This window comes from Sciurus vulgaris (assembly GCF_902686455.1).
Source record: "Sciurus vulgaris genome assembly, chromosome: 1".
Lineage (NCBI taxonomy): Eukaryota > Metazoa > Chordata > Mammalia > Rodentia > Sciuridae > Sciurus > Sciurus vulgaris.
In genome coordinates this window covers 49,658,650-49,683,984 of record NC_136461.1, presented here as the reverse complement: position 1 = coordinate 49,683,984, position 25,335 = coordinate 49,658,650, and the positions used below count along the sequence as shown (strand labels likewise).

Below are 25,335 nucleotides of genomic sequence, written 5' to 3'. Positions count from 1 at the left end.
AAGTTAGCAATATTTGTATTTTAAAGTGATCTCTGTTGAGTTGGATTTTGCAGAATGGGAGAAACTGCTCAACAAAACCTGCTTCCTTAGTGGCTCAGCTCAGGGACCCTGAAATCTGACAAGGAATGGCTGAGTGAACAGTGACTACCAAGATGTCCATGTCCTAGATCCCAGAACCTGTGGACATGACAGAAAGGACTGTATAGGTGTGATCAAGTTAAGCAAGCCAAGATAAAGTACCCTGGATTATCCCGGTAGGCCCAATGGAGTCATTGCAAAGTTCCTTGTGAAAGGGGGACAGAAAATCCAGGACACAGAAGAAAGAAGAAGAGCACTAAGGGATGCATCTAGGAGCCAAGGGATACATACCAGCCTCAAGATGTTGCAAGAGGCCCTGGACCCTAAAAAGGAAACAGCCCAGAGACACCTTGATTTTCACCCAGTAAGATGGGTTTTAGACTTCCCCCCATCAGAACTGTAAAAGAATATATTTGCTTATTTTAAACCACAAAATTTGTGATAATTTGTTACACTAGCAAAAAGAAACTAAAACACAGTGATACAAAGAAGAGTTGAGTAAAGTCAGTATGGACTTGACCTCAGCAGTCCAGGGAACCACGATGTGACAGAAACAACAAGGTAGTACTCACTAATGAAGAGTTAAACTCCACACACAACACTTAAAAGATGAACCACAAGTGGTTCACCTGGCTTATATCACTGAGAGTGAGCTGTCATCTATGGCCTAGGGAATTATTATTGGAGGGCTGTGTACAAACCACCCACCAGGGTTCAGTGTCTACATAACTCACTCCTCCAGAGACACCTAAACACATGCTTATGTGTAAAAAGAAAATGACAGAGTGCCAGGAAGGCAGGGAATTATGTCTCATTTGTTCACTGATACATCTTTAGCACCTTAGAGCAATGCTTGGCATAAAGTTTAGATAAACTATTTGTGAATAACCATTAGTGGTCCAATGAATGTTTCTTCCAAAAGGCTAGTTGAGCAACCAGACCCTACAGATTTTGAGAAAACACTCTCCTCACAGCTGCATTGGTTTTACCCATGCAGTGCAATGTGTAACAAAAATGACAGAACAAAAACTCAGAGGGAAAAGCCAGTGAAGTCAGGTTATATGGTAAAACATTAGCTCCATGTTTCCACCCCACTTGAGGGAAGCATTAATTTCCTTGAGAGTTCTTCTCCCTGGCTTTGCTGAAATGGCACAAAACAGGCAGAGGTCTGACTCTCCTAGATTTACTATTAATGCCACAAGCATTTCAGGAATAAAATATCTACAGGCAGATCTGGAAGCCCCTTAGTTGAAGAAAACCTCATGGGTATTGGAAATATTTCAAAGGACTAAAAGGGAAGGCAGCACTCCACTTAAGACAGGGGAGGAGAGGGCCCAGCAGGGGCTAACCTGAAGCAAGCCAACGCACGTTTCCAAGAGGACTCTGTGTCAGGTGAGCCCTGTTGCTGGGTCACATCATTCTTCTGGGATTGCTAAAGAAGGACCTACTAGAGGTATTAGCTAGCTTCAGGTCTTGGGCAAATGGATGCCACAAAGAATATAAACAGCCATCCATTCTCTCAAAGAATGTTCCCTGAGTACCTATACCATGCCAGGCTAGGTGCTAAAACCCAAAAGAGAGGAAATGTTCATTAGCTGGTAAATAAGTATATAAGATAGGCTCCTATTACAACCATCCTGATGTTCACCATGAGGACACTAAGGCTGAGAGCTTCTGAAAGTCTCCCAAGTTCATGGGGCTAGTGTTTGGCAAAGTAAGATTCTAATCCAGGTACATGTAAGATTCTAGGGCCCATGTCCTTATGTACAAATGTCTAAGTAAGTACCCAGCACCTAAGCTTTTCCCATCACCAAACCCAAAATGAGGTTAGATCTCAACCCTTAGGTGTACACATACACACACACACACACACACACACACACTACACACAGAGTCTGGGAATAAATATCAGACAAAATTTTTCCAGAGTTACCTGTCATAGGAACATAAAAACGTTATTTGAAACCCTCTAGAATAGTGGTTCTCACACTTAAGCACACATTAGAATTACCTAGAGAACAGGTTTAAAATTGAACCCCCTTCCTCCTCCCACTCCCAGAGTTTATTTAGTAGGTCTGGAGCAGTGAACAAGGATTTGCATTTCCAACAAGTCCCCATGCAAAGCTGATGCTGCACATAATGCTAAGGACCACACTTTGAGAACTACTGACCTATAAACCTGCATTACAAAATTATAAAAAGATTTTCCTTTCTGTTTGATATATCTAGAATATAGTTCACAAATAATAAGAGTCAGAAAATATTTACTGAATGAATCTGCTTTGTATCTGGAGGAAAAAGATAACCAAATTTATTGGAAAGTGCATAAACTAAGTGTAAACAGCTTCTCACTGTGGTCTGGGAAAATACCTCTTGCCTAAGGACCTGAGCCCCTTTATGAATATTCTGACATATCCTATTTGCTTGGTAGCATGGTGCCAGGGTATAGGTACTGTCATCACAACCTTCTCAATCACAGTGATAACGGCATGCTGGAAAGGACACAGAGCCAGTGCTGATTCTGTACTTACTAAGCGCAGATCCTACAGCTACTCTGCATGGCTGAGTGTCTTTTCCAAGTTCCAAACCTAGTGAAGCTTAACTTTCCCCTCTATTAAATGGGTTCTCGGGAACATCAGAAATAACATAAACAGATAGTTAAGCTACGTGTCAAACACACAGTAAGAATTCTTAATTGGTAGCTATGATTAACTTAATCTCAAACATAAGTTTGTCCAGATCATCAAAGAAATCTTGATTTTCAGTAAATAGTCACTTAGCATTATTTAGCAAACATTTACTAAGAATACCATTGACTCTGTGGGACATGTTTGGCTCTCAGTTGTCACAATGAGTAACAGGTTTAAAAAAAAAATCTTCTCCCTAGATTTCTTGCCACCCCAAAGGGCTTGTTCTTCTAAAACTCCTGTTGAGGAAAGGCCCAAAACAGCATTTTGGAGGAGTTCAGGGACAAGAACCGACACGCGTCATGCAAAGAGGTAAAGCCAGATGTTCCTCCTCTCTGTGAAGACATGAAGAAGGTTGAGTCAACAATCCTACTTGCTCTTGGGCAAACAGTCGCCCCACAAGAGAGTTACTAGCCACTGTGAATGGATCAGAGGAGGAGCTGCACTGACTGCAAACCAGAGCAGTGGCGTTTCATCCCGGCTCTGAGTCCTTGGCACAGGCACAGACACCTTCCCCATGCCATGAGTGCTCGGTGTCTGCTGGCCTCTCTATCTGAAAAACTAAGAGTGCACATCTTGCAAAATGCCCCTCCCTCCTCGAAACACTTCAGAGGAAGTCACTGTGTTCTATGAATGTTTTTGTCAACTCACGCATTTAAGAAAATTGCAATGACAAGGACAGGAACCAGAGAGCAGAAAGTAACCTTTACAGTTTCACATCCCATGTTCATTCATAATGTACAAGACTTAGAAAGGTACCCATTTGGACTCCTGGGAATAGGAAAATCCCAAAACCATAGTTTACTATTTTCAAAGGAGTTTCAATATGGGCAGAAATCAAGAATACTGTTCTTCAGGCTAAGTTTATATCCTGAAATATGCTTCTTGTAAGAAATAATTTTAAAATGTGGAATCTAAAATTAAGCAAAAATAACATACAGTATGTTCAGCTTTGAAATTTGCCGGGACTCAGCCAAGTTTACCATAAACAGAAGGCAGAATTGTCTATTTTTAACTTTACAGCCCTTGGGTGATTAAAATTTTGAGCCATAATAAACAACTTTTTTCTTCTTTGCAACATAATTTCTCATTTGAAATTGCAGTCTTTTAGTTGTTTAGGAGATATGGATTGAGCACTTCATGTTTTTAAATTCTTTCTTAAACGGAAATTTCTCGAAGAGACTAAATGCATGCATTAGCATGCCAAAAGCACAAATTAAAAAATTTTAAAAAAGAAAGAAAAGGAAAAAAAGAAAACTTCACCAGGGCCCCAAATTGAATTGCCTCTCTTCTTTCTGTTTTAACTGTTTTAACAATGAGCATCTTTGGTGACTTGCCTTTTAGGAGTACATCTCAGTAACAGATCCCACAGTTCTGCCTATATAAGTAGATCTGTCACAAATACCTTACCATCGCCTGGTACAGTATTTGGCAATTTGGCATTTTTGCACACCCACCATGTCAGCAGAAATGTATCTTCCCAATAGGAAAGACAGTTGCATATGCAATAAACCAATGGCCTTTGACACACCAGTTAATCACATCAGTTAGCTACTATCTCCTGTGCATGATCGCTGTGTTAATGAAACGATTTTGTGTGGAAATGAAACAGGTAAAGACAAGTAGATCAGGAAATAGAAGGGATGTAGGGTCATATAGAATGTCAATGTGCTGAGTCATACAGAACTTAACCTTGGCCTGCAGAAAGGATATAAAATGTTTCCTTCTGCTGTGAGAAATATTAGTATTCTTTCCGCATTACTTAGTGCTAAACAGTTAAGAACCCTTTAGAAATTACCAAGTTCAACAGTACAGACACACCATCAAGGATTATTAGCAACTGAGTTACTGGAGGTAAACCAAAGACCAGGCCCCATAGGTGGTGACTTTAAATGTCTCTCCCACCCTATCACCACCACCCAGGAGGTGAAGGGACCAAAGACGAGGTCAATTTCTGGTTTGGACAGTAGGGTAAAGTAGTGACGGCCACTCATTTTCAAACATATGAGGAAAAGCAGATGTTGGGAAAACACATCAGGCTGTTAACTTGGGATTTTGTTTGTTTTCTTCATGTTGAGTGGGGGTCTAAGGCTCCAGAGAAAGACAACTCCTTCCCCACCCCACTTTGACCTGACCTTTAACTACTGCAGCTTATCACTGAGGTTGTCTAAGGAATCTCCTCTCCAACTTGACAGCCTGCTTTCTTCAACTGCCCCTCACATAATAAGGTTTCCTAACCCATCAGCATCTGGGTCTCCATTCTGTTGGCATTCCTCTTCACATTTTGTACCCAAAACCGGGCAAAAACCCCAGCTGTGGTCAGACCACAGCCCAACACGGCATTAGCTTTTTAAATGGCAATGCCACACTACTGCCCCTATTAATCTTGTGGTCAACATACACTCGGTTTGTTTTCACATGAACCGCTGTCCAATTAGAGTTCCTCCACCCTGCTTTTGTATAATGAGGTTTCCGATTCTAAATGCAAGATGCCCATGCCTAGCCCATCTATGCTTAAGAGAAAATGGGGATTTTTCTTCCCATTTTCATCTTACCAATTCTTCCCCCACTGTGCCAGAATGCCCAGAGGTAACAGTTTTGGAAGGAGTTTTCTCATGCTACATTCCAAAAGAGTAAAACAGTCTGAAAATGTGCTTACTCCTTTTATCGCTGGATTCTCTATGTGCCAGGCTACTTTATAAATAGCATTTTCCTACAGAAAATACGTAAAGCCATTGGGGGCCAAAACTACACATAGAAAGCGATATAATTTCTCATTAGTCTTAGAACAATACAGGTCTAGTGTAGATTGTTTCATTTCTTATTCCAAAGCACAAAACTTTGCATTTTATAATGTAAATTCACATACTGGGCATTTGTCTTCTCCCACCCATAGCGCCACCGCACACACAAACCCAACCAGATATTATTTACCAACATCCTAGAGGCCAGTAAACAGTTTAGTTCTTTCCTATAGCAGTGGTACAGAATGCTGATTGCATGTACTTAGCTATCAGTATGTAACAAGCTATACAGCCTTTAGGGCAGGGCTATAGAGGAGTGTAAAGAAGGGAGTTAAATTTTTTTAAAAAAGGTTCACTGGCCAATTTTCAATACTTATCTCAGCTTTGCAGCCCCACTGCCTGGCTGTCTCAGGGTCATATAAGGATTCAGAGTTTAGAGTGAGTGGTCTCAAGGCATTTACCTCCTTGGATATTCCTATCATTTTTTAGTGGCTATCATTTGAGCTTGATGGAGCCTAATGTGTGCATTTCCACCAGGTCATGGATCTGCCAGGAAAAGTTATTTTACTGAGTTTTCAAAACATCCTACTAATTCAACACATTAGCAGATATCAAAATTTTTTTCCTGTAAAAATCCCTAAGTATAAAAAGCAATTGTGTATCTCCACAGAAGATAGCAGAAGTAGATATATGCTTAACCTGATGCTTGTCAACTTTAGAAATGAGAATGAACTTCTTAATAGTGAAGCTCATGACACAGTCATTTAAAGGAGAATGGAAATACATCTGTTCAGGGTAATTTAGATGTAGCTTTGCCTTAAGGCAGGAGGAAAGACAAGATCACTTCCCAAAGACTTGTATGTGTTCATTAATGGGCACCAATAACTCAGACTAAGACAAGAGAGAATACTGTAAAATCTCACAGGGAATGCTGATATGCATCAGGCTCTAATTCCCCAGACTAGCTTTCAGTGCAGTTACCCTAACTGTTCTCCTTACTTTCTGGTCTGTAAAATACATAGCCAGCCATCTCCTAGGTGAAAGAAGACCTCTTTGAATAGCACCATCCTGCAACTAGAGGCAAGTGCAGACCTTCCTGCTCTGCAACACAATAAGCTGCACAGAGTCCTCCCAGCAAATGCCTATCTTGCCAGGGTCCTAGTGACTGGAGCTACACAGGTGGGATTCTGGGATATGCTCTAAATAATTTTTCCCTTCATTTTATCCTCAGAGTGATCCAATGAGTTAAGAATTATTTCTGTTTTGCAGATTAGGAGTTTAAAATGACTAAGGCTCAGAGAGTTTAAAATGACTAACTATTAAGGAGTAGGCAGCCAGGAATTAACCACAAATGTGTCAGACCACAGAGACTCTTTCCACCTCTAAGGGAGTAGCAGTAAGACCATTACATTCTGACAATTTTATTTTTATTAAAAATGAGTGAAAGGGGCTAGGGTTGTGGTTCAGTGGTAGAGAGCATGCCAGGCATGTGTGAGGCACTGGGTTCAATCCTCAGTACCACAAATAAATAAATTAATTAAATAAAGGTATCATGTCCATCTACAACTAAGAAAAAATTAAAAAAAAAAAAAAACAACTTTCACTCAAGTTCAGAGGCTTGAGAGGCCGAGGCAAGAGGATCACAAGTTCAAAGTCAGCCTCAGCAACTTAGCAAGAGCCTGTCTCAAAATTAAAAAATAAAATAAAAAGGGCTGGGGATGTGGCTCAGTAGTTAAGTGCCCCTGAGTTCAATCCTCAGTACCAAAAAAAAAAAAAAAAGGGGGGGGGGGGTAATGCTCATTTTACCTCTCTGAGCTAAAAATTTGCCATAATTACTTTTCACTCCAATTCTGTCTCCTTCAGGAGGAGAAAGAACAGATGGAAGGAAGCAAGGAGTAAGAAGGAAGAGAGAGGGAAAGAGTAAGGGAAGGTGGAAAAAGGAGAGAGAGAGAGAAGGGAAAGAAAGAAGTAGGGAGGGAGGCAAAGGAAGAAAAGGAGCTAACAGAATAGTGTTTAATTTTTATATGCTAATTAATGCATAAACAACATCTATCACAACTGAAAAATATCTCATGTCTTCCATGTTGCTTCCTCCTAACAAGCAAGAGGATAAAATCAACCCTGACAGATGACTCCAGAGACTCAGGCTTACAGCTGTGGACAACTACCTACGCCTGAGGCAGGTAACTCTTAATGCAGAGGTTTGCAGCCCTAGGTGCACACCTGCAATCACTGAGTGAGCTTTAAGAAATACTAAGGGCAGATCCACTCTTGGTGACTTGAAAGAGCAGCCAAGGCTGAGAATCAGGGTCTTAAAGCAATGGGATGAGGGTTGAAAGCAATATAAAATTAAGTTCATTTAAAATTCATCCAAGGATGTAAGGACCCAGAAGGGAAAGACACTGAGTATCCCAGTAATTTATATGAGAAAAGCAAATTTTAAAAGTTATAAACACATCTGCACTAGTTTTCTATCCTGCTGCCACCAAGGGTTAGGCCAACCCTGAATTACAATTCTGACTCACCTATGTCAAGGTATGATGCCCTTAGCTTTTCTGGATTTTTTTCCTTGTCCATAAAATTAGGTCAATTGTACCTACCTTGTAGCGTTGTTACCAATATTAAATTAGATAACAAGGTAAACAAGATGGTTAGCATGCGGCACTTGTTTCGGCCTACAGTAACCTCTCTCCATTTGGCTGCTCTAGACTCCAAATAATTGACTTCTGATGGTTGAGCCACCATTTTTTCCAAAATCTACAAGCTTCTGTCCTCTAGGCATTTTCCCCAAAAGTTATCTTGATTCATAGATTATGTATGTAATATTTATACTCATAATCTAAGTCTCACATATTTATTAAGAGGGTTGACTAAAGCCACTCTTGTGGTTGGAGGTACAGCTCAGTGATAGAGGACTGGACTAGCATGCTTGAGGCCCTAGGTTCAATCCCCGGCACCACAGGGGGGAAAAAAAAGAAAAGAAAGAAAGAAACACTGTTAAATGGAAGTTCCTTTCAAATACAGAGGATCTATTATGTGACAGGCTTTCTACACTTAAAAGTCTCTTCAAGAAAAGAATTATTTCTCTCATCTATGGATGATGAAATTGAAATTCAGAGGTGAAGTGACATGCATGCACTTCAAAGAAAAAAAAAAAAACTAGTAGGGGAAATTGCTAGAATTTGAACTCAAGTCTGCCAAAACTCCAAACTTAGACCACGACTGTATCCTACCATATAAAGATCCATATAATAAATATCTTGCGCATGTGTTAACATGCCAAACTTTGAAAGATTTAAATATTACCTGTATTTTCATATTTAGAAGAGCATCATAAAATTAACTAAGTCATTATTGAAATTTATCCCGTTTCTATGTTTAACAGTTGGTGTTGATTCCCCTCTCATAAGTATTAGAAGGGGTCTACCGCCCCTCCCCCAGCCCTTTTATACTATTCAAGCTTTTTATTAGCCCTAATGTTGATGGCCTTCCCAGGGCATCCACTAGTTTGCGTATAATTTGTCTAATTAAATTTAAGCAGAGATGTTTCAGGGAGCACCATTTCATCATTTCCTCTTATACTCCATGCTGGGGACTTTAATGAGGACCTAAACCCCATCTTAACTCAGCCTTAGTTTCAGCCCAGATGAGCTGTGCTTGTTAAGACAGTCTTCGCTTGTCAGGAAAAATAGCTTTATTAAGGTCATGGAATGCAGAGAGTTTGATTAAAGCTAATCAAGAAAGAAAGCCAGACTGGAGCATGGTGAATCAAGACTCAGTACAACATGTTTAACATAACTTAACCTAGCCTATCTGTTATAAGTAGACATAAGAAAGATCAGATTTCCCAGAAGAATGCATGGACAAATGCAGGCACATTACGTGCCGTAATACATCTTCTGAGTTTAAGTTAAACAACTCTTTCAATAAGCAGCATATATTTTAAGCCACATGGATACAAGTGGGGGATTGTGATTTTTTTCAATTACCCTTGCCATTAAAGAGAGAGAGAGCGAGAGAGAGAGAATAATTGTTTAAATTTTAAAATATGTGATCTGTGGATATGTCCAGCCAAGAATGGCACGCAAATATTTCTGTCTTATAATCTAAAACTTAGTTTTCTAGCTTCTTAAACCTGGGTGACTGTCATTACATTAACAATAATTTGGAAAGCTCTCCCAAGTCGAGGTTATAATATTGTTTTACCTCTAAGAAAATCAAACAGGTAACAAGGAAGGAATAGTGGAAAAATAGGAATCTGAACACGTGAGTTATAGTCCTAACTAATTTAACTGAGCTCTCTGGGCCTCCGTTCTTTGAAGAACCAAATGAGAGAAGGTGACCTAATAGTTTCTTTAAAGCTTAAAGTTCTATAATGCTATTAAAGCCTACTGCAACCTTCACACCATTTTTCTTCCTAACTTAAGGCAATATATTAAAATGAAGGACCATCATATTTTGTTACTCAACACTTAAATTTATGAATTCCAATTAAAATAATTATGGTGGAGAATGGATGGCTGTAAGGCCTCGAGGAGGTTGGAAAATGAAAAGCAACTGCCCTGATGATCTGTTTTTCTCTTTGTCAATACAACTGTACTTACTTTTTATTATATTTTCCCCTTCTGGATGTGCAGCTTTGGGAAATATTACTAACCTGCACATGCTTCTTCTAAAAAAAAAAAAAAAAATCCTCACAGCAATCTCATAACACTGATTTTAGCTAGTCTCCATGCTAAGTACATGATTATCAATCTACCGTATTAACAAATAGTAAATAACTTAAGTCTTCAAAGAATCTTTAAGTGGTCATAACTAAGAGACTACAAGTCATATGTGGTATGTAGTTCATTCAAACAGGAAAGAAACTTCATGAGATTTGCACTCAAGACCGCAGGGTCCCATGGAGTAAAAGGGACATGAGAAAACAGCAGACCCTGCCTTTCACGCTAGCCTGACTCACTGCCTTCTTCTGATTTACTGGAGGTAATGGAATACAGAGGCTTAGTAGGAACAGAAGAGAGCTATGCATAATGGGATTTAAATAATCTGATTTTCCTAAGAAAAGAAATTGAGAAGCAAAGAGATAAAGGATTTTCTGCACACACATACACACACACTCACACATACATTACTTTAAAGCACCCTATAATTTCCAAAGTACCCCCATTGTCTCCCTTAGCTATCATTTAATCATTTACTTATAAAAACCCATGAAAGGCATGAAGGGCAGGTACTGTTATTCCAATTTTTTTTTTTTTTAAACAGAGGAACAAAGAAGTTAAATGACTTCAGCAACTTCATGTACTTAATTAACAGCATTGCCAGAACTAGACTCCAGGTCTCCTAAATTCTAGTTTAATGCTCTCCCCATTATATGATGCTGCCTGTTTACATTCATTCTTTTCACTCAACAAATATTTATTGAGGGCCAGTTATATGTCAGGCACTGTTCTAGACACTAGGAAAACAACAGTGAACAAGACCAATAAGTTCTCTTCCTCATAAAACATTCTAGTGTACACATGCATGTATTTATAACAACTACAATTATATATATGGCTTTTCATACACTTTTCTATACCAGCCAGTTTATGAGACTCATTAAAAATTAAGATCACATATAAATATTTATTATATTTTAAGAACTGTACTCATTAGGTCAACACAGAACAAATAAACCCCAGCCACTCCCGCCTCCCTTCCTTCCTCATTCCTCCACACAGCTAGCCTTTTAAAACAATCTAAGTAAATAGCCAAGTAACATCTATTTGAGTTACACACTGGTTCACATGCTGAGAAGAAGAAGAAAAAAAAAGGCTATAAAAGTCTTTAGAAAAAGAAGAGGTTCAAAATTATGGAGGGCTTTTTTTAGGGATCATTTTAAGCACACACACACACACAAACAAGAGGATCTTACAGCATGCACATGGACATCTTGTTCGGAAAAAGTTTGTTCTTTTTTTTTTTTTTTTCATTCTTCTTTTTAATCTACACAAAGCACAGTCTTAAAAGCCTGGGGTGGGGGGTCAGTGTCTGCTCCCCATCTCTAGTTCTGTTGCTGAATGAAAGATGGACAGGAAATTAACGCAGTGGTAGGGAGTTGCTTGCCAAGACTGAACTCTGAAACAAAAGACCCACTATTGTGTAAGAAAACCTGACATCTATACCCTCAGCCATGTTCTCAACTTTAGTAACCCGTTAGTGTGGTCTAAGATTTGTTGTAAGTTTTTAACATTTATATTTAAAGTGTTGTGTTACTTTTCATCTTCCAACTTCTCCTAAAAAAGAAACAGATTTTAGTTTCTTTGTTCCTCTCTCCCTTCTTGCTCATTGTTTAATTGTCTTTCGAGCCAGTCAGAGTTAATCAATGAATTCACTGGCTGCCTTCTTTTACCCACCGTGCCAAATGCACACTACCTTTGCAGCTTACAGGATTTCAGTTGCTACCAGGTTACCTGGGGTTATGATAGGACCTTTGTTGCTTTGAGCTGATGTTACAGATAATACTCTTTTCTTGATAAACTAGTGAACTTCACATTGTTGATATTTTCTCATTTCTAATAGCCTTTATAAGATTAACATCAGGGAAAGTACACTAAAACATGATGGAAGAAGCCAGTGAATTTAAGAATTAAATTTAAGATTTTGAATTTAATATCAAACCAAGAGCTGCTTAGGTGGATCCCTGGATCTGGATCCATTTATGGGATGAGATTAAAAGGTGAGATTTCTTTAAGTAATAGTAATACATTGCCTTGTTTGACATTCAGTGCTAAATTCTCTGAGAACTTTTTGCAGGGATTTTCCTGATTCTTTTTTTGTCCAAAATGACCTAACCATCGTTTGGCATATCTTCACTGCTATTCTCAAAAGGCAAGTAGGATTTCCATTATTTCTACCAACTGGTTTACCTAAATTTAATTGCTTTTGAGGAAGTGCATAAAATTGTGACCCACCAACACAAAATTATGTTCATGTACTATTTAAATAGGTGCCATTAAAGCCAGAAGTAGGAACAAGTTACCAAAGTATCAGCGGTAGAAGTTTTCTGGGCACATTCCAAAAGTCTACATCTGCTTGGCAACAACTCAGAAAAGAGATATGGTTACTCTTTTAACAGTAACAAAGCTTTCCCAGGCTTCAGTGTATAAAAAAGTTTATTCTGTATCAGAAGAAAATCCAACCAAATCTGTAAAAATCACAAACTTACAAATGATGCCCATCAACTTAAAAATGATTGCCATAGATAGAACTAAAATCACCAATGATGTGGTTATCACATAGTGTCTTATTCATGTGGTTTGAGAATCCAAGTGGGAATCTTTTTTTTCCTTTTCTTTTTGCAACATAAACACTTAAGCATTTAGTGATAAAATATTAAAAGCTTGAGGCTCCAGATCCAGTGAGTACAAGTTGCTGATATAGCATCATATACCAAGGAAAGGTGTCAAGTATGTTAAAATATGGCTCCAGCTTAGACATCAGGGGCTCTATTCTTTCCCTAATATGCTTGCCTTGTTCCTACTGTCCACAGTGAAATGTGCACATCAGCACTAAAACACATCCCCTTAAAGTCCAGGGAGGAAATCCAACACAACCACATCAATGAACAAAGCAATTGTCACATTTGTTCATCACAAACACTAGATCTAGACACTGTTTTTAATTATAACATTAATTGATCTTTTGTCACCACAAATTAGAGTGATAGCATCACATTTAGTTATTTTACTAGCAGGAGTTGACTTTGAGTTGCTGGAAAAAATGCATCACTGAGGAAGAAGTGAAATGAGCAGAAAACAGGATTTAGAAAAAATATGTTAAACAAATGCTTTATCATGGTCAGGTGCATTTTTATATTTTAATCTTGTTTCTTGTGAAAACTTCATTTGGTCTCTTTGCAATGAGAGTTCATACTGGTATCATGTAAAATGTTGCCCCACTTTTGGGAAATTATGGGCAAGAAAGAATAGGTCGATGACCAGAAAAGCTACCTTTCATGCCTTGAGAAGAAAAAAAAAAAAAGTCACATGAACCTGTCATAGCCCTAGTCTGTGAGAAATGTAAGGACTTTAATGGGTATTTTAGTAGAACCACTTAAAATTAAGTGATGAATTGGAATGGGAAAAGTTATTCCAATAAAAGCAAACAAATTAACTAACCTGACCTTGGTCCACATAAAAGATTCATTTTCTTAATGGAAACAAACTCTTTGAGTCTAGCTCAGGTTTAACCACTGAAGTGTATGTGGAGCCTAAATTGACTATACACACGTACGCCCCTGAAACTCAGGTGTACATGCACAAGTAGGTAAGAGTCCTTATAGCTGTGGGATATGCCACTGGCATGGTCTAGTGTGCCCCACTTCTGCAATGATTACCACATGAGTCAGAAACCTGTTAAGACCCAATTAACAAAAACGCTATGCATCACTGATGCGTGTTTTGTCCAGAGCTTAATTCCACCATTTTCCTAAGTAAATTCTGTCTTTTCTATTCATTAACTTGCTCTTCCCTTGGGTACAAGTAGCAACTTCTCCTATTTTGTTTAAAAAGGTTACCAAAGATCTGAAAGCTACAGGACAATGGGTATGTCTTTTTGTCCAATGCTCAAAACGAATAAGATAACATCAGTCTTCATTAAACATCTGGTACTTTTAATGCTCTAAAAACATGAGTCTGATTTCACCAGCAGTCTGAAATATAACATCAATGTAAGTCCAAGTAAACTGGGAAAAAGATGGTCTTTTCTTCCTACCTCTATAAAATTGTTTAATTACAAAGTAAAAGTGATTACTGAATAAGTCATTCTGAGAGAATAAGACAAGTTTAGAGTCTAAGATGGCAGTAAGACTATCAGGCTTAAAGCAAAGACACTGACTGGGCTACTGGGGGTGGAGGTGGGGGTGAGGGGGAGGCAAGGAAGGGTCTTCACACCAACATAAGAACCACCACACTGGGCCAACTCCCTTGTCCATCTAATGGGGCTCCCCAAGGGAAAATCCTCTGAGGGACTAGGAATACCTCCCAACATCCCTAGCTTTATTTGATATTTTTAACATATTCATCATCACTACACTCCCCTGGGAAAATATCCCTAATGTGAAAATAAAGCAAAGAACGGGCCACTTCAGAGGACAATGCACAATGCCTGTCTTTCTGTGTATGTATTTCATTCACATAAAAACTGTCCTACAAAACCAAACTGTAGGGTTTTGGAGATGTGGCTGAGGCATCTGAGAGGCCCTGAGTTCCATTCCCATCACCAAAAAATTAAATTGAATTAAAAAGTTGTGTGGATTTTGTCTCAATTACTCTGTAAAAGGATGGATGATATACATAATAAGTTAATCCTGGGAAAACTAGGCTATTTTAATTGGCTTAGAAATGACCTTAATTGAATCTTATACTTTTAACACTTAGGAGATTAAAAAAAAAAGGGGGGGGGCATGAGATAAACACCACCACTTGCTGAAAAGAGCACTACTGTTCTGGGTTTGTGACCTTAGAAAAGTCACTTCACCATCAGGGTCTTATCTGTAGGATACTAGGGATTGCAACAACTGATCTCTCTAAGGTATCAAGGTCAAAAATTCTCGTTTTATGAAAGTAAAATAATTACTTCCCATTTTCATGCAGGTCAATGCCCAACAACATATATGGGTGTTTATATTACACATTTATTTAGTTGAGATTTTTTTTTACCTCAAATATAAGAAAGCTCATCATTTCTGACTGGCTCTTTACTTTCCTGTCGACTACCTCTTGATATGACCACTGCTCCTCCTCACTTATCAAATTTATCAGGTGCTCAATGCAATTGCATTTTTAGACCACCCAAAATAAAAGCAAATTGGTTTGAACTTTTAGATTTGCCCCTAAAAATAAGCAAAATAAATGTTGCCTAAAGTTCAGTACTAAAACACTAAATAACAGTCAGTTTCATCTAAATCAATCCATTCAATTAAAGTCAACAGACCTTAAGGGTTCAGGATTTGCTCAATTTGAGGAAGTCAAAGACTTGGAAAGGTCCCTGTCCTTGAGGAGCAACCATCTCCTGACAATCAAGTCCTACTCTAGTGGGTAAGTGTTAAATGTACAGATGATATTTTTCAATACCCCTTTCTGTTTCTAAAGGCTCCTGCAGACTAAAGGGTAAGGTACTGATGAACAACACTTGTGCCTATAATTTAAAACAAAGAAAAGTGAAAAAAAAATACAAACTCTTTCACATTTATGTTTTTTAACTTTTAAAACATTTAAAGTATACTTATATTTTTTAAAAGTCCTACATCATAAGAATACCGCATTATCTTTTCCATTTTTAAGGGCATAATTATTTTTGCTCAAGGTCCAGGGATATCAAGACAATGCAGAAAACATTGCCAACTTTAATTTTAGTTAGATGTAAGACCATGTAACCAGGTCTTCTGGACAAGACGGCATGGTCTAGAGATGGCCAAGTATATATGAATTCATAGTGTTTAGGAAGTCCTCCCCAAAGAAGTTAATTAATTCAGTCTGTAGGAAGTTCTCAAGTATTTCTTAAATTTTTAGGATAGTGAATTTTTTTAAGATTTGACAATAGTCACTGACCCTTTTTCCAGAAAAAAAAAAAAAAAAAAATGCATAGGTAGACTAAATTCTGCATGTAAACTCAGCAATTAATACATAGACCACAAATTAATCTATCCTGTTTGCCCTGTTCACTACTTTTATTAATGGTTTGAACAATGACATCCTAATAATTGGTTGCTGAATCAAGCAGGAAAGGATGAAACCAAGGTATAGTTTAAGCTCATGTTCTCTGAGTCCAGACCTCCAGGATTCAAACAGAGCCCCAGATGCTGGAATCACGGTGAAATGTAGTCAAGAAGACGGCATGGGATTGTAGAGGTTTGTGTGTTTGCATTTTCATTTTCAAAAATATCAACTAAATATGGGTTGACATAGATCATACTGGCAGCAAGGGTTAAAGACATACCTGCATGTGGAAAGAGAATTCCACAAACTCTGTGATCCTCTGGAGGTAGAATTGGGACCAAAGAGAGATGTCAGTGGGAGGTAGATATCAGCTAAATCAAAGAAAACATTTTCAAACAATCTGAATTACTGAGACAGAAAAAAAAAGTTACTTTATTAGGAGGGAGCCCTCCTTCAACTTGGGAGGCAGTGAAGTGCAGTGTAAAAAGGTAGACCTGGCTTTCAATTTTAGTTTTGCCTCAAGCTAGACACATAAGCTGAGGCAAGTTTCATTATGCTTATATAACTTGGTTTCCTCATCTGTAAACTGGAGGTTATAAAACACACACTCATAAGTCAAATGAGATAGCAATAAAGGGCCTATTCCAGAATCTTGCAGGTAACAGGTATTCAATATGAGCTCTTGCCAACCTTCATGCACCTTGACCCCCAACTCCCTCTTTCTCTTGAAGTATTTAAGCAGAGGCTGTGGGGGTATCATGTAAGAGGTTCCTTAGAGGAGGGCAGTTGGACACCAATGACCTCTACTTTTTAAGTGTAGTGTTTGATTAGCAAAACTATGTTAGGTGATATCTCTTCTGTATTATGGGTATGGAGCAAAAAATGATTCACTTTTGCCTATCTCACTTCCTGGAGAGGCACCTAAAAATCTGAATGAATGCTTTTATTTTTCTCCTTAGGTATAACGTGCTTGATAGCTCATTCCACTGTATTTCAAAGAATTCTCCATAAGCTCTTAAATGTTTCCATATGACACCATATTCTGCAGGTAACCTGAGTTCATACCATTCCCCAAACACAAGTCCCTATAAAACATTCCAGGATCCCTTTGTGTGCTCTGAATAGAATTTGTGTGGCTGCCAAATCATTTGGTCTTCTCCAGATAGCCTTGTTGTTCCTAACTTGGTTATCGAATTCTTTTATCAGCATATTTTAATCAAAGCCTTTCAAAACAGTCGGAGGGTTAAGAAATACCATAAGGTCTAAATGAAAAAGGCAAGAGGGCAAAATATAACTACCAACTGGGACAAAAGCAAAGGGCTGTTCAGACTTTGCTTTAGAATATAACACAGCGGAAGCTACTGTCATCTTGGGAAGAAAAAATGCCAGCTCAAATGTCACATGCGAATAAATTATTGGCTGTTCATAAATAACAACAAAAAAAGGAGATATTTGAGTTTTATTTCTAACTCATGCGTTTACACAAGATCTTTAGTTAGAACTGGAGGGAAAAAAAAAGAATCTCTCTTTTGTCAAGCGATCATTGTCTGTCACTTACAAATTTTAAAAATAACATGAAAAATTGGAAAAGGCGGAAAAGTCCCTGGCTCCATGACTCCTAAGGCAGTGCAGACTCACTCCTCTAGTGGAGAGAAGCAGCGACAATGGGTGTGATCCAGCGTCCCAGCTGCTTGGGAAGCTGCCGGGCTCTCCTGTCGTTTCAGAGACCTTGCTGCACACAGCCACATTCAGAGCATGGCCACCTGGATTTCCTCCTTTCCTGGAGGGAGGCCAGGTTACAGTGGCTCCATCCACTGCTGCTCCCTGGAATTAGACAGGACAGCCTCCATACAAAGTGTTGCCACCTTATATGCAAGTTGATTTCTCCAATGGGGCAATGATTAAAAAGAAAAAAACTAAGCTGCTTTCTCCCTCCCAGCCCTAATTTTATCTCCAAAGGTAATCATTGTTTCTTTCATTATTATTTTCCTTCAACCATGACAATAAACACTTTTCAGAAAATAAGTCATCAGTGGAAAGCTATTCAAAGAATTTTACATTGATAGCACTACAAATGTGGAACTGGAAGGAACTTTGTTGATAATTTGTTCTGAACCTCTCACTATTCAAATACTTGGAATGCCTGCTCCTCTGCCTGTCAAAATAGAAAATCTTTAGAAAGATTCATAACACAAATCTTCCTGTCTATTCTGGGCACAATTTTTCCTTCCTTTGCAAGCCCATATCTCATATACGACACTCACAACACTCTTCAATGATAACTTGTCGCCACTGCCAAATCTTGAAAACACCCTGAGCACAAGACCCAGGCCTACTCATCTACAGATGTGTAAGGCCTAGGTAAATGGTTGGCTCACCAAAAACTCTCACATTTGCCTTAATAAACGGTTGCTGAATTGACTTGGGTCAAAGGTTCCTAAAGGCCAAGAAGCTGAATGGTTGGCCAAGGCTCACACAGCTTGAATAAAAACCAAATGCTCACAGTACTTTTTTCCTCTTCCACACTGACCCTCCATACAAACAACAACAACAACAACAAAATGATGATCCCAACAGCTCATTATTTAATTGTCTTTCAAAACCCAATTGTTCCTCCAGCAACACTGAAACAACTCTTCCTCCAATAAGGTACGCAGATTCAGGAAAAAGGAATCTGTTTTGCCTAGTATTAAATAATTTGATAAAAAGCTGCTAAAACAGAAAGGTTTTACACATGCAAATCTGCCCTTGCACCCAATTTCAATTCTCTTATTTTCCTGATCTATATTCCTGCTCTCCAGATGGACCATCAGCTTTATGCCAATGCCAGCAACAGCTTGTGTATTGTTTGTTTAAAACAAAGATGATGGATTAAATATCATATGCAATGTGAGGAAAGAGGTTAAGGCTAATATTCCTGTTCTGAAATATATCATAAACCAAGACCATGTAGCTTTTGCCCCTAGTGGATTGATATAAATAAAGATTTAATTTTATTTTTCAGAGTCATAAGAGGAAGCATGCATTCATCCAGAATATGGAGCCTTTCCACGGCTCCAGATTTATTCTTGTTCTAAGGCATCATTACCCTCCAAATTATACAGACTTATGTCATTTCACTGAAACACTCATTCACCCATCACATGCCCAGATCCAACAGTAACACTTTTGTTTTAGAATTATGCCAAAATGAGCAAACTTGAAATTCTTTCACCTATATTTGAGTACTCTGCAAAATGTCTTTAATCATCTCAAGTAAATTCCAACAAAAAAAATCTACAATTTCAATGCAAACCATATAAACCAGAGAAATTTCAGCAGAGGCCTCTTTTTGCATTATTATATGAAGCAGCTGCCAGTAGGGTGAACTCTCATCTCAGAACCAGTCCCACCGTGTTGGTTTCCTACCATGACTATGGGTTATGATCTGAATAGTTATATGTCATTTCCATTAGGAAAACAATTTAAGAAGAAAAAAAAATTCGTAAGCCAGGATGAAAGAACAGTACAATATGCAAAGATAATTCCATAAAGGGATTCTGATGATAGGATAGCAAATAAGTAGATTATCATCAACAGAAAAATACTGATTAGGGTCACGAGTCTCAAGGGAAAGCTCTAGAAGAAGAAATCAGAGATAGAACTCTCCATTTCTCCTGGATACCTAGAGATATATTAGTAGAAGCAAGGAGCCCATATGGAACAGTCAGAATGCAAAATCTAATCAAGAGTCAGAATGCAAAATCTAATCCTGGACCTAGTTTCTTGACCTCAAGTTGTATTCCTCTCTATTCCTACCATATTCGACCGGTCAGGTTGAAACTTTTTTTATGACTGGAATTTGGCCCACCCCAGTTGCACCACAAAGAGAAAATATTTAAAGAAAGGAGTTTTGCAATTCCTATGTTTGGGATAAGTGATAAAATCCATAGTGCCACCAACACGTTTTAGTTGCCAATTCAATGACAAACATTTTATATGTCAGGACAGAATACAGGTAGATTTTCTGTCAGATGAGACCCTCAACCCTATGTAAACTCTGGAATACATGCGAGTTTACTAAAATCATTAAAATGTGACCCTGATGGCAATTTAACTCCCAAAAGTCCAATTAATCAAGTCTTACTGCTCTATAACTATTACTCAGTTTATAATACTGGACTGTCATTTTCTCTTGAACACGTGAGCATATTAGTAGACTAACAGGCATATATACAAGCATCCAAAACAAATAAAAAGAAGCTATAATACAGAATGTTCCCATTAGTAATATAAAAAATAGCCACAAATACATTATAGGTAAACAAGAGAAAACATTAATAGATTTAACATTTAAATACAGAAAAATCTCATAATCATACAACATGCATTTTTATGGTAAGACCTGGAAGCTAAAATTTGGGTTTTATGAAACCAAAGGTCTCTTATCGTGCTATGATTCTTTCAGTTTATATTTATTTATTTATTTGACATTTTTCTTGTCATGGAAGGTCTCTCTGGCTTCCCTTTAGACTCTCTTTCCACCTATGCATCATCGTACTGCAACAACACAAGCTGAGCAAAACACACAATTATGTAACTTGAGGATCAAAAGAAAATAGAAAAGGAGGCAGATACAGTTAGCACACACCTGTTATTCCAGTGACTCGGGAGGCTGAGGCAGAGGCATCACGGTTCAAGGACACTTGGGGAGACCCTGTCTCAAAAATATAGGTATGTAAAGGGCTATGGAGGAAATGCAACCCTTGAGTTCAATCCCCAGTACCAAAAAATGGGGAGGGGGGACAGGCAAAGGGATTCTACCCCAGTCCTACACACTATCACCACCATGGACCATCTAGTGAACAGTTCATTTTACCAAAATACTAGAGGCTGCACTAAAATGTTTCCCAACAGGTTAGGGTAAAAATTCTTTCTTTGGATTCCTTAGGGGCGTGGGAAGTGTGGTAGCAATCTCACTACTGAAAGTTACCAGAAATGATGGCACCTACTACTATAATCTCCTTCACAATCCTACTTAAGAACAGCAAAGGGCTGGGGAGATAGCTCAGCTGGTAGAGTGCTTGCCTTGCAAGCACAAGGCCCTGAGTTCGATCCCCAGTACCACACACACAAAAAAAAAAAAAAGAACAGCAAAAAGATTCCTTTTACATTAACTATACAAAGAACACAAATTTTTTGCCTCACAAAGTGAATTCTATTTGTACTGAATGTATAGTCACCATTTCCTGCTAATGAGGTAAAAAACTGATTCCAGATGAGTAGAAAAATGTCTTAATTTTCACTGAAAATTAATTCCAGGGCAAAAACATAAGGACATTTTAAAAGAAATCTGTAACTCTGTTATCAATCAACTTCAAGTTTCTTGCTTATGTATTTTACTTTCTGGAATTTTTTTGGAAGTGTGTCAGCTTTTGATAATAACAGTATTCTTATACTTTCTGAGCATGTGATTGCTAATTTCTATCCAGAATCCAAGGGAGAACTTAAATGTTTTCTTGTCCAAAACACTTTTTAAAAAGCAATAAAATAGTAGCATGGAATATTACCTGAAAAAAACAAGAGTTCAAAAGGTCTTGGGAAAAGCAGAGTTGAAAACGATCATCTAATCAACCTTAACTCACACTAGAATATTTAGCTATTGCATCATTTGCAGTACACAAGTCACACGCTGTCCTCAGTCCCCTCCATTGAGTAACAGACAATGCAATGCTTTAAGTTTGATTTCCTAATGTCCTGGAGGTCAACTTGAGACCTTACAGTTTGTTAATAGAGTTATTAGAAATTTATTCAAGGTTTTTTTTAACTGATATTTTGACTAATAGATAACTGCTAACAAAATATATTATCAGGCCCTAATTAGACATAAAATACAAAGTCATGTTTTAAATCTGATATGGAAAGTTACAAACTTAGAAGCACCTTACGGCCTACGGCACTCTTTACCTCTTAATTTCCAAAGTTTCCACTTTTCTTAAATTTACAATCAGCTAAAGCTAAAGTATTTTAAAAGTAGCTTGTGTGAGAGCCACTTTCAGCTAAAAATGGACTGAACTTCAGATTGTTAAAAACATCAAAAACCCAATCTGAAAAAAGCCTAGTATGTTACCTTGGTCACTTTTTTTTTTTTTTTTTAATTTGTTTTTTTTTAGTTGTGGATAAGCACAATATCTTTATTATTATTATTTTTTATGTGGTGCTGAGGATCGAACCCAGTGTCTCACACATGCTAGGCTAGCACTCTACCACTGACCTACGACTGCAGCCCCCTTGGTCACTTTTAAAGGCATTTTTAATACCATCTTTAGAGATGGGACCAGAAATGACTGCACTGCTTTCTAAAGGTTTCACTTACAAGCTTATCGCTCTTTTGATGGCAACTCTGTGTTACTGAAAACTGTCATTGTCATGGCAGACATGAAATAAGTGGACATAAGAACAACAAAACGGCCAGAGTTTGCCTGGAATGCTCAACTTTGTGTAGCAACAGACGTTGATTTTGATTCTAACAATATTTCCAAACAATCTTTAAATCTGGCAGACAGAAAGAATACTAATCACCTAGATAAATGTGTTTCTTCTACATTCTGGAGATGTGCCATAAGAATATATCAAGTTTAGTAAGCTTATGTGAGTGGAGTACTGTCCCACTTGGCATTACTTATTGAATTTCATATTATTTTATTAGGATGTTGATACAGACACTATGTAAAACTCAACAATTTAGTTAATTCAATCTTGACATCTCATGTAATTATAAATATTATAGAGCACACCAAGCCATCATGTATGTATCACAAAATTTAAGCCCAAGAAATCTGATTTGACCTATCTGAATCATAATATTAAAGTAGGAGGCAGAATCCCTTTTTCTTGGCCATGAACATCCAAATATGCTATGTGTATAGATTAGGATCCCTTTGAGATGTGAGTACACCCTACATGCAGAAAGTGAACTACCAACCTTCTACATATGAGGAACTCCTTCCTTCAAATGCTCGTTTTCATAATAATATCTACATTAACAAGACACAGATAAGATGAGCAGAGGCAAGGCTGTTACACGCCAAGGGCATTAAGTACAAATGTCTATACTCACCAGGTGTAAGCCTGCCCACAAGATTACTAAGTCTTCACTGAAAAGTTATATTCTCTCAATAATATACATTTCTTCCTCCACCCTGAGGCAAGCAAACATTATCAGGATTATATATTTTGACAATAACCTAATGAAGGATTCTTGCCAAAATTCAAACTTCTCAGTTTCTTTAGTCTGAATATATGAAAAACTTAAGCAAGAAATATCACAAGTTATTTCAGTCATACAAATTATTTAATAAGCACCCATGTAATCTATGCCAAATGAAAATGAAGCACACAGTGCCATGCCAGCTTCTCTGATTAATGTGTCCTTAGCTTACATTTCCATACAGTTTCTCTTAATTAAAGACAAACAGAAATTTCCTCTCACTAAACACTTTTAGGTTCAAGTTTACTTTCTAGATCTCTTTGTAAAAGTGTATATCATTTGTTTTGCTGAGTAACTGAATTACCTCATATGATAAAGCCATTAATTATGTGGACCTGTAACAAAGGAAGAGCACTTGGCACACGAACAGAGACTACAGGGTCCACCAGTGGGCTGGACATTGGGAACTGGAGAAGCCAGATTTTCAGTGTCACTAGGGGGAAAAATACATACATAAAAGCTGCAATCATCAGTTATGCACTTAAATATTTAAGATTTCACAAAGACTAATAAAAAAGGTTTACATACATTATTTATTTCAGCTGGAGGTCATAATTTATCTGAAAATTAGCCTGAATAATTTCCTCCCTGGATTTCAAAAGGAAAAGATACCAATGGTATCTTTCATATTCTGTACATTTTTTTCAAAGAATGCTGAGATGTTTTTCTAGATCAAAGTGATTTTCCTATCATCTGGATGTCTGTAGCAACTGCTTCCTCTAATTCTTCTGGGCACATAACCTTTGGTGCTAACATCATACAGCACTGTATGGACTTAGATGGACCTGGATTTAAATGTTACCCTCACCACGCTGACACCCTGTGTGGCCTTGGGGCAGGCTATTCTTCCTCTTTAGAGGAAACTCGGGCCACTCTACCCTTACTATTCTGCCATAATGGCCTTGTTTCCTTCAGTCTCTGGGACACACACACACACACTCCAAGTTTCTTGCACCTGCTGTTCTCTCTACTTGGAAACTTAAGGTGAATGTGGGCTCACCCTTCCTATCCCCCTCAAAAGCAGGTCCCCTCACTTACTTTCTATCACTCTGTTTATTTGCTTTAGAGATTCATCATATGCAGAAAATATTCTGTTTACCCACCCTCAGACTATTTCCTGCCACCAAGTGTAAACATAGGGCTATCTATAACCTGCTAATTGTTGCACTCCCAGTGTCTAACATAGAGCCTGATACTATGTGAGCAACCAATAGTAAGCTGACTGAATAAACTACCTAAAATAGTATGACTGAAAACATCGTTACATATATGATTATTTCCTCCAATCGGACTCCCAGAAATGATAGTGCAGATTCTGATTCTCTTTCCCTTCTTTGACCAAGGAAAGTTTCCTAGTTTGTGCCCCAGTGGAAGGTGCCTTATGAGTTGGTGTCCACTTGTATCACAAGATCATAGGAACTGAGAGTATATTTGCTTCCATCACTAAGCTCTGAGCCTTATGCCCAGCAGGTACTCAATAAACAAATTAAAGAGCCTTGATACCCAAATGATACACTGGACAATAAATTAGTAGGTAACCATTATTAATAAAACATATGATGACCTCTTAAATTATTCATGTCTACCAAAAAGCAGTGAGCAAAAAAAAATTATAGTTATATATGTGCTTTATGTACATTAATCGAAAAATTTTGCCTACCCATAAATAAACATATATATATACACACGTGTGTGTGTGTGTGTGTGTGTATCTTTTCTTCCCATTACAGATCTGACAACAAAGAATTAAGATGGAGAGAAATTAGTTCCTAAACATAAGACCTTAGGGGCTGACAAAATAGCCTCCTTTGGAGAGCGTTCGCCTACCATGCATAAAGACCGTGGTTCGAATCCCAGGCCGATCAAATGAG

General features: G+C 37.9%; 1 protein-coding gene and 1 long non-coding RNA gene across 6 annotated transcripts in view; both read right to left on the bottom strand.

The window, feature by feature from the left end:
* NFIA (nuclear factor I A) overlaps nucleotides 1-25,335 on the bottom strand; it is a 357,286-nt gene that overhangs the window by 294,259 nt on the left and 37,692 nt on the right. The window lies entirely within an intron of this gene.
* LOC306640138 overlaps nucleotides 10,727-25,335 on the bottom strand; it is a 40,448-nt gene continuing 25,839 nt past the window's right edge. The window contains exon 2 of the long non-coding RNA XR_013757757.1: nucleotides 10,727-25,246. This is a non-coding gene — a long non-coding RNA (uncharacterized lncRNA). The remainder of the gene's footprint in view (nucleotides 25,247-25,335) is intronic.